At 36.1% G+C, this 10,522-nt stretch overlaps 1 protein-coding gene across 1 annotated transcript in view; it reads left to right on the top strand.

Moving 5' to 3' along the window:
* LOC106875684 (integrin beta-1) overlaps positions 1 to 10,522 on the top strand; it is a 71,092-nt gene that overhangs the window by 821 nt on the left and 59,749 nt on the right. The gene's annotated exons all lie outside the window — the stretch shown is intronic.

Genomic DNA, 10,522 nt, shown 5'->3' with positions numbered 1-10,522 from the left:
GTATGTGTGTGTGTGTTTAGATATTTTTCGATTTGTGTCTGTCCTTCTCCCCAGCCGTTCGACAACTGCTGTTGGTTTGCTTAACTTGGCGGTTCGGCAAAAAGAAACAATAAAATAAAAGTACCAGAAAGTACCAGACTCAAAAAAATAACTGCAGGAATCGATTTGTTTCTCTAAACCCTCGAAGTCGATGCCACAGCAATGTCGTTGTCCAGTGATTGAAAAAGATAAGATTTTTTTGTTGGTGTTGAAGTGATTTTTGCGATCAAATTTCGCAAGTGATGTTTCCTTTTTTTTTTTTTTTTTGCATGTTTGCTTTCCATGTCACTTAGGAGTTGTTTTGATATTTCTATACGAGTAGGTTCACTTTTCTTCGTAACCAACATTTTTGCTGTTTATATTCTATTAATGTAGTAATATTGGTTTCAAATTTTGGGGCAGGCCAGCAATTTCAGGGGTTAGTTATATCGACCCCAGTGCTCGGATCTAGTTAAACTGATTCACAAGATCAGTCCCCTTTAATGTTGCTCAGATTATTTTCAATTTTGGTGTATCGATGCAACACTGAATTTTGATGACGATCAACCAATTATCTTATTTCATAAATTAAAGAATCTGATGTCATTTGAGGCATTAACAGCTTGTTACCATGACAACCACACGCTGTGTTGTGTTTCACTCCACTCGCGTCTGTGCCCCACGTTGTTGTGTGTTGATTCATCACACCACGAGATTCATTACATCCGGCCCAGATTTTATTCTGGTCACCCACTTTGCAATCAAAATAATACATGTAGCACTTTTTAATCAATAGCGTGAAATGCCGTCTTTGTGACTCGAATGTTAAGTCACAGCAAATATAGCAAAAGTTGTTTGCGAAGTTTATACAGTTTCTTGGTATTATGAAGGTGAATGGAATATGTGAACTTAGTACACAACCGCACACCTACACTTCAAGCACAGTACTGACAAAGCACTGGTGACTCATCGACTCAGCGTTGACAAGCTTCAGAGACTCATTGACTCAGATAGCTGGATTTATGATTTCACTAGGTTAATTCTATTCATGAAAATTTAAATTAGGCGTGAAACAGATAAACTGTGGGTGATACAGATAATTTGACATCATTTTAAAATTCTGCATGCAAAAACATTTAAGATGCAGGTATTCTTTTCTTTGGGATAAATTCTTTGTTGACAAAAATACAAGCATGAAAACGTTACTCAGCTTTGTAGTTTGGGAGACAGAAGCCCCCTTTTCACACACACATATATATGAATGCATAAATGTGCATATAAACTTATATATGAATGCATACATCCACATGCACTTACATATTAATGATGTACACAAATACATGACAGATATATATAATACTGAAATACACATAAACACATGCAGACAAATATAACAAATTTTTAAAAAATAATAAAAACATACAAAGCACTATAGAAATCAATGAAGACACAAAAGAAACAGTAAGATGATACACGTTGATTTTATTAGGTATTACTGTTTATTTAGAAACCTACAATGAACGGGTCATTTCACAGACGCTAAACTATAAATTCCACAGGTGACACCGCTAAACGCAGAAAATTTCTGTCTCGCTATTGGCTAAAAATACACAGTTTTATCGATTTTTAAATCTCTGTAACTTTTCCTTCCAATTGTTTCTCCATAGCATCATGCCTTCATAGTAGTAAGATTGGAAAACTACATTAATATAACCGATTTTCAGATTTTTTTACTTACTCATAAAAAAAGCAGATTTTTTTGAATCAGTTTAACTAGATCTCAGTGCTCAACTGAAGTTTACTTTTATCGACTCATTTGAGATCAGAGCATAAAGACAAACGAAATGTCTGCCAACACTTCTAGCAGTTACCCCTCCCTCCTCCTTTTTTTTAAAAAAAAAGCCGGTAATATTGGTTTTAAATTTTGGCATAAAGCGAGAAATGCCGTGGTGTTGCTGAGGTGTAAGTTGATTACATCGATCCCAGTGCTGAAACGGTACTAATGTCATCGACCCCGAAAGGATGATAGGCAAACTCGACTTCGGCGGAATTTGAACTCAGGAACATTTCTCATGTACATTTATTCATTTCTGAAGTCCAGCCCATTATTTAGTCGGTGATATTTAATGGGTGCAAGTTTGTTTATTACAAGTCGAGAAGTGCCATAGAATCCGCCACAAACAACAACCTACTTCTTTTAAATTTTGATATCGGGCAATTCAATTAGGGTTGCTGTTTTTCCTGAATGAGTTGGGCAACTATGTTTTTTTAAAGGGTTTTTATCGAACAAATCGACCCCAGGACTTATTTTCTTAAAACCTTGTACTTATTCTATCGAGCTGTTTTCCAGACCTGCTAAGTAACAGGGAGGTAAACACACCAACACCGGTTATCAAGCGTTGGTGGAGGAAAACAGACAGACACACAAACACGCATATACAACGAGCTTCTTTCAGCTTTCGTCAACCAAATCCACTCACAAGTCTTTGGTCGGACCGAGGCTACAGGAGAAGACACTTGCCCAAAGCGCCACGCAGTTTGACTGAACCCGAAACCATGTGGTTGGGAAGCAAGCTTCTTACCATACAACTACGTTGAATTGTTTCTTGTAAATGATTTGCTTTAAATTAAAAATTTTCGTCAATTGGTATCATTAGTAATATTCAGCATTATTAGTAATATTTTCAGTCTCTCACTTGAAGTCCTGAAACTTCTTCATATTTCTCACTCATTGATCCACACTCTATTAAGACCAGTTTCACAGTTTCTTATATCAGGCCATACATAAGTAATGTCCGAATTTTGAGTACGGAAAGAGTGATCTAATTTTACATTTTACCAAAATTTAATTCTGTATATAATTCTCATCATTATCTATGACTTCCTTCCTTCCACTCATCAGTTTTTTAAAATTCAATTCGCAAATTTGGTTTTGATGAGAAGAAAGAAAAGGGGTCAGTTTCGACCTCTTTGGGGCCTCAGAGTACTAATCCATCTAAATGATTCAGTAAGCTTCTAAACAAATGGTAATGAGAAGGAGCGCGGTCCGGATAATAAGGTCGGGGACGGATTATTTCCCAGCCAAGTTCTTCGATTTTTTTCTAATGTAATCTTTGCAGTGTAGCACCTTGCATTATAATGAAACGCCACTCCCACACGATTCGCCGAGGCAGGCCATTCATCTTCAAAGCAGTGTCCAAACGCTCTAATTGTTAGTAACAGGTGTAACCAGTAATTGTTCCATTAGTTGGTAGCAACTCAAAGTGGATGACTCCAATGCAATACCATCAATCAGTGAGAAAAGCCTTTTTTGCATGGAAGCCTTTTTGGATTGTCGTTTAGCCTGTTCTCCACAACTAAGCCATTGCCTGCATCACTTAGCATTTTCATAAAATATATTTTTTCTTCACCAGTTACTAATCTGTCCAAAAATCATGAGATACGTTCACGAGAGTAAAGAGATGAGCAGATATCCATTCGTGATTTTCGGTTGGCTTATGTCAAATCCTAGGGAACCCAATATCCGTGTTTGGGTGCCTTTCCAAGGTGTTGAAGATGACGGTGAACAATTGAATGTCTTGAATTGAGCGTGGTTACCAATTCTTCAGCTTACACAGCATTATCCTTCTCAGGCTCTGACAAAAGAAGCTCATCATCAAATTCAAACAGGGCGTTCTATTCGTGGCCTCTCTCTTAGGCTGAAATCACCATGTTTGATCTTTACAAACTATCTTCTGCAACTTCTTCCGTTCAAGCACTCTTCCCCCATAAACAAAATGGATATTACCGGTTGCTTCTGCTGCACTGCTTCCCTTTTTGAACTCATGAAGCATTAAGTGTCCTAAATACTCCTTCGATATATCCATCTTTGAGGGCTTAATATTAGTAATTAATTTAGTCAAATCATTCTGTTTAAAGAAATCATATTAAGTTAAATGTTTCCAAATTCGTTTGAGTATCAATCAATATCACATTTTAGAATACTGTATAATTTGATAGAAATAACATATATGATATTTCGAACATTACTTATGGGATGACCTGAAATATTAAGAAAACATTAAATCTCTTACTCTTCGTCTTAACGTAGCATTGGATAACGTAGGATTGTATGCCTTTATGTTGTACCATAGTAGCCTGCTGCTGTTCCTACCTGTCTTTCCTTTCTGGCCCATGCTTTCCATTGAATTCCAAGTTGACAATACCTTATTCATTTTCTTATATTCCTTCTGAAATAATTTACAACTTTCCCTTAGCAAATCTCCTTTCACTAAGTCAACCAGGGAGCCATTATGTGGAAACACGATTTACTAGAAATATGTGCTGAATTTCCTTTAAATAATAGCTTAGCGTTTTTACCGTATTTTTGTATTTTTGGATAATACAGTCCTGGGTGTACAGAGAAAAGGATGATCACGGCTGGAATGGTTTTGATCATAGGTTGGCCCGCTTATTCGCGATTTGAAAGCTAAGCAGCAACAAAACAAAAGCACCAAAAGCAGCAAAAACAAAAACAGTTAACTTTCTCCATTCTTTGCTAACCATTCTACATACATGTCTAAGAGTTTCGTGTTAATGAAATTTCATGTGATTTGAAGTGTTCTTAGAGCCTGTTCTCTGCTCTGCAGAACATTGCTATATTCTCAGGATTTATGTCTAGGTTTCTTATTCATCTCTACACATTCTTCCGCTGCCCTATCGAACTGTTCACACATGTTTGCTTGCTAAGTGTATTCTGATTTTTAAAGATCTCTCCTCTTGAATTAACAGGATACCATAAATTCGTAAGCTTTAACTATTATAGCTTTCCGAATCTTTTCTAACAGTGGTTCTATATAGCATTACGTATATACCAGGGTAACCCTTTTTTTCTTTTTTCTTTCTATATATCCTTCACGTATAATTAATTCTGTTTCTTCTTATTTTAAGAGCTATGTAGATTTTAATATCGTTTTCGGACTTGAACAGTGATATATTTAATATATCACCATTGCTTTTCGAGTGTTATTACGTAAACTGAACCTCTCTTTATTCCATTTCCCCATGTCTATCCTATACCTTACAATACATAAGGATCATACGTTAATAGCAAGTAAGCACCGGCGTTAACTTTCTGAAGGAATCCTATACCAAATATTCCGACATATTAAGTTTCGCTTATCTCATTTAGATCAGTTAAGCATTTATAAACTTCTGTATCTGCCCTGTTTATTATTATTTTTACCTCGTAAATCTATCCGTTATATTCCACCTGCTTTCATCTTATATTTATTATTAAAACTTTACATTATTAAATCCCACCCCCTATTTTAATATTTTCTCTAAAGCCAAGTCGTGTTTCTACTAAAACATCCATTTGATGTTCATTCTTTATGAACAGTTTCAATTTATCCCTTAAAGGTAAGCTATTTACTTTACGATGCTGGTCTTTAATTTCTTAACATCCTTTGTTGAACTCCTAAAAGTATAATATACATTGCAAAAAGCGAAGAAGATAAGCAATCACCCTGAGAGATCCTTCGTTGATCTATAACTTTTAACTTTTTCAGAACAGCTCAAATTTATTTTCCATATTCTCATAACCTTTAAAAACAATTTTCTTAAAGTCAGTATTCTCCACAGCCTAAAGGAATTTTATTAACTTGGAATCATGGCACAATCCTTTTAATAACAAATTCATATAATTTCAATATTTGCATGTCTTTTTCTGCCATCTTGGAATATGTATTTATGTATATTTATTTATCTAACAGAAATTCGTTGTTAACACTTCAACATTTCCTTTGGAATGTTTTCTATGCTGGTAGTAATATACATTGAATATTTACACATGTATGTGTGTAAATGCTCAAAGTATAAATAAATAAATATATATATATATATATATATATATACACACGCTTATGTGTATGAATGTGTTTATATATGTATGTATATTTATATATATATATATATATATATATACGTATGTATGTACGTACGTATCTATCTTCTCTCTCTCTCTCCCTCTCCCTCCTTATCAATGTTAAAAGAGCGAAACCATTAGAATGTATTGGATACTGACTGATGAAGAATCAACTGCGAAATTTCCGTGTCCTTTGGTTTTGTCTAATGTTCCGTTTGTTATGTTTTTGTTAAATTTTTCCGTTTGTTGTGTTCTTTTTATTCAGTCCTTTATCAATAGAATAAGTACAAAACTTACAAAATAAATCCACGGAACATAAATACTAAGGCTGGCTTGTTCGACTAAAACCCTTCAATGTGGTGCCCCAGCATGGCTGCAGTCCAATGATTGGAACATGTAAGAGATAAGAGATAAAAGATTAAATTGTTGAAGTAACATGAAAAGTCATTTTTCATTTTTAGATTAAATCCTTACTTGAAATCAAATTCAGAATTTACTAATTAATAAATAAATACTCTATTAATGCGTAATACTACATAGTCAGGTTGTATCTAGTTTGCATTTGTCTTTTAACGATTGGATGAAACTTTTCACGACTTTTAAGTAGGTTTCTATGAACGCTTACAAAGACTTCGATATTCTTTGGATTAAAAATACAGAGAAACGCTAATATATTCTCTTCACAATTGCATTCTCTTTTATGAAGTTTCCCAATGGCAGTTTAATTCGGTGTTTTAATGTGGTTATTGATTTAATCCAAAGAGTATTTTCTTTTGGTATTTCCTTTATTTCATCTCGTCTATAATTGAGTGTTGACGGATTCAAAATTATTGTGCACAGTCTCTTCGCTGTATGGAATGTTAACTTGGGTATGCTTCGAAAGACAATATAAAAATGCTATTTTCATAAGCCTGTAAATTAAGAATGTATATTAGTTGTAGTTTTTGATTTCTAGTCCCTTTTAATCACTTATCTATCCGAGAAAAAAGTCTACTTCGCTGTACTCGATAGAAAACTAGAAGCGAGCGTTTATACTGTCAATGAAATCGTTTACTGCATTCACTCGTTCATGATTTTCACTTCATAAAATAAAACACTGATGTAAAAACGTTTTCCAGTTTCTCTTTCAAATAATTATAGTGCCTAAGGTGTTGAGCTAACAGAATCGTTACTGCACCGGGAAAAAGGCTTAACGACATTTCTTCTGACTTCACGTTCTGAGTTCAAATGCCGCAGGCATTTGCTCAAATGTCGACTTTGCCTTTCATACAATCGAGGTGGATAAAATAAGTACCGGTTGAACACTGGAGTCGTTGTAATCGACTTACACTACTTCCGAAATTGCTGGCCTTGTGCCAAAATTTGAAATCAATAACTACTGAGACTATTTTCAAATGTTGGACTTTCTATTCATAAGATTTGCAAATTAAACTAACATATGTAGACGTAACTTTTCACCCTTATGTTGCATCTAACCTTTGCTGGAATGTTGTTTCATATTTTTACAAACTTGTGCTGAAAGCATATACGAACAAATTAAGGGTATCTAGAGTGAATAACCCAGAGAGATCTGCCACTTAAAAAGAAAATGGCAGCCCTTCATAGATGGATCAAACAGGTCATCTTCACTTCGTCGCCACATAGCACCGGAGCATCTAAATGACAAAGCTTAATTAACGTCTGTCAAACATTGAGTGATGTAGGTATATGTTATAAACGACACACACACACACACACACACACAAACACACACACGCTGATGTATATTTATATACGAGGAGTAATCGGAAACGTTCTCTGTGGAACAAGCCCATTGTAGTTCAGGCTTCCGCCGCTAGAAACCACATGATGCGATCCTCAGCCATCAGTCTACCGACCGGTGTCGTGTCCTTGGGACGTACTGCCACATGGGGCATCTTTCTTTTGAAGTGCTTCTTCCTTGTTCGTCGATTTTTGCGATGGCTTAAACTAAGGGACAGCGTGCTTCCGTAAAATTCTATTTTCTGCAGGGGAAAACGGTCACCGAAACAGTTGTCATGCTTCAAACAGCTTACAAGGACGCTGCCGTGAGCAAAACACAAATTTATGAGTGATTTTTACGCTTTAGGATTGGTCACTTGCCGCTTGAAGACAAACCTCGTTCAGGGTGACCGTCGACTTCCCATACAAATGAAAACATCACGAAAATTCACATAGTGATATATAAATATATTTTGTTGTTAAATATTGCAGGTGATACCGCTGATTTTAAGCATATTTGCGAGCATCAAGAATCATGTAGGAAATGCATTACAGCGTCACCACAGTGCTTTTGGTGTACAAAAGAGGTAAGTGTATATTAATGTACGTCAGTAGATGTCAACGTATATTTTGTATGTATTAGTGAGACAGGAGTGGGTCATGACCGTTGCATGCCTTTCCAGAGTGATATGACTTGTTCAACCTGAAAATCTGAGTGCTACGGTAAGCAAAATAAATAAATAGGAAAACGGAGAGAGAGTGAGAGAGAGAGTGCAATATATATATATATATATATAGAGAGAGAGAGAGAGGGGGGAGACAGACAGACAGACAGACAGACAGACAGACAGACAGACAGACAGACAGACATAAGTCTAAAATTAGATTAGCCCTCTGGTCTGATACGCAAGAGGTAGTTGGATGGTTCAAGCTTCTAGAAATTAGTAAAACTAGTAAATTCTTGCAACTAGATATAGAGAGCTACTATGCCACCATCAACCCGATCGTTCTTAATCAAGCCCTGATTTTTAGCACGATAAATTCCGATTTGTTGCGACGCGAAATAGATATACTTGCCGCGCGAGCCATACTAGTAGATGTTGTTGGTAGATTATGGAGTAGATTAGATAGAGAAAATGCATTTGATATAGCAATGGGCTCACATAACTCTGCTCAAGCCAGAAACTTAGCTGGAGTATATATCCCTTCATTAATCCAGTCTTCCTTTCCGGAAGTAACAGGGGGTCTAAATAGGGATGACGCCTTATTTTTTCTAGAGAGTACAGTTAGAAAGGCAAAGGAAAAATTTATTTAGACTTATCAAAATTTAGGACTAAACATTACTATAGGTAAAAATTATCGTAGAGTGAATTTTCTTGACGCTACCTTCTGTCTTGATACTGGATTATTTGAACCATTTCATAAGCCAAATGATCATATTAAGTACATTAACGTAGCATCCAACCATCCACCCTCGATTATACGGGGACCAGCTAAGAATATTTCTACCAGAATCCCTAGATTATCTGCTTGCAATAAAATTTTCGAACCTCATGCATCTTATTATAATGAGGCTCTAGCTAGGGCTGGGTACCGTGAAAAAATTCAACAAGAAGCAGGCATAAACAACACTGGTAATTCCTACAACTGCGATGCACATCGTATACCACCTCAAACGTTACCGTTTGAGAACTCACTCGGATAAAGAATACAGGCTAGAAAGAATTGGTCATACCAATGAACTACCAACGAAAACTCATAGACACACGCGATATAATAATTCAACTGCTTGTTCCAATTCTGTACAACACATTCGATCAAATAAACCTAACAACAGATATAGGAATCAGGATGTCCTCTGGTCCAACACAATTTTCGGTTTGCATGTTTCAACCAAGATCGCTGGAAAATGTTTTGCTGCTTTGGACAAGTGTTTTCCTAAATCTAATCGGTGTCCTGCCATTTTTAATCGACACACCGTGAAGATATCCTACGCCAACTCTGCTAATTTAGAGCAGGTTATGCACCACATAAACAATAACAAAATGCTGCAAAGGTTTAATAACTCACCTACTGGATCTAGCGAACATTTGCATCTAAATACCAACCAAGGAGGTGTAAACCGCATTGATAAGCATCAACTACGACCAATTTGTAGTAGTAGTAGAAATACTCATAATACAGGAAACATGGTAACAACGCCTGTTAATTGAGTCAGGACTGCCTTATGTACAAATAAATACGATAAATACTCATGCAGAGATAAATCAAAATGTCCTTTGATGAATCTCTTTATGAGTAGAAATCTTGTATATAAATGTACCGTGCACAGAAGGGCAGGGCCCTGTGTTTACATTGGGCAGACGGCTGCTTCATTTAAGAATCGTTATCGTAACCCAGTTGCCAGCTTTAAGACAATCAAGAAGACATTCAACATCTTTGGCAGATTTTGTATGGCTACTGAAGGAGGATAAAACGAAGTACAGCATTAATTGGTCCATAATAAGGTATACAAAACCATACAATATAATTTACAGGAGATGCTGTCTCTGCTCCGAGGTGAGAATGAGTGCTCAATACCATATTGGTGGATGAATATATTTATTTGTGGGTTGACAAGGTACCTAATCGTTTCATGCGAAGAGCTCTTCACAATTGTTTAAGTGAGCCACATAGGAGGTTGGCATTTGTCTCCATTTTAGATGACTACCAACCTCCCACTTCCATGTAGCTCGCTTGAACAACTTGAAGATCTCTCCACATGAAACGATTGGGTGCCTCATTAACCCACAAATAAAGTATATACACACACATACACACACACACACACACACACACACACACACACACACACACACA

Source organism: Octopus bimaculoides, chromosome 1 (assembly GCF_001194135.2).
Source record: "Octopus bimaculoides isolate UCB-OBI-ISO-001 chromosome 1, ASM119413v2, whole genome shotgun sequence".
In the NCBI taxonomy this organism is placed as follows: domain Eukaryota; kingdom Metazoa; phylum Mollusca; class Cephalopoda; order Octopoda; family Octopodidae; genus Octopus; species Octopus bimaculoides.
This window is presented reverse-complemented; position numbering and strand designations above follow the sequence as displayed.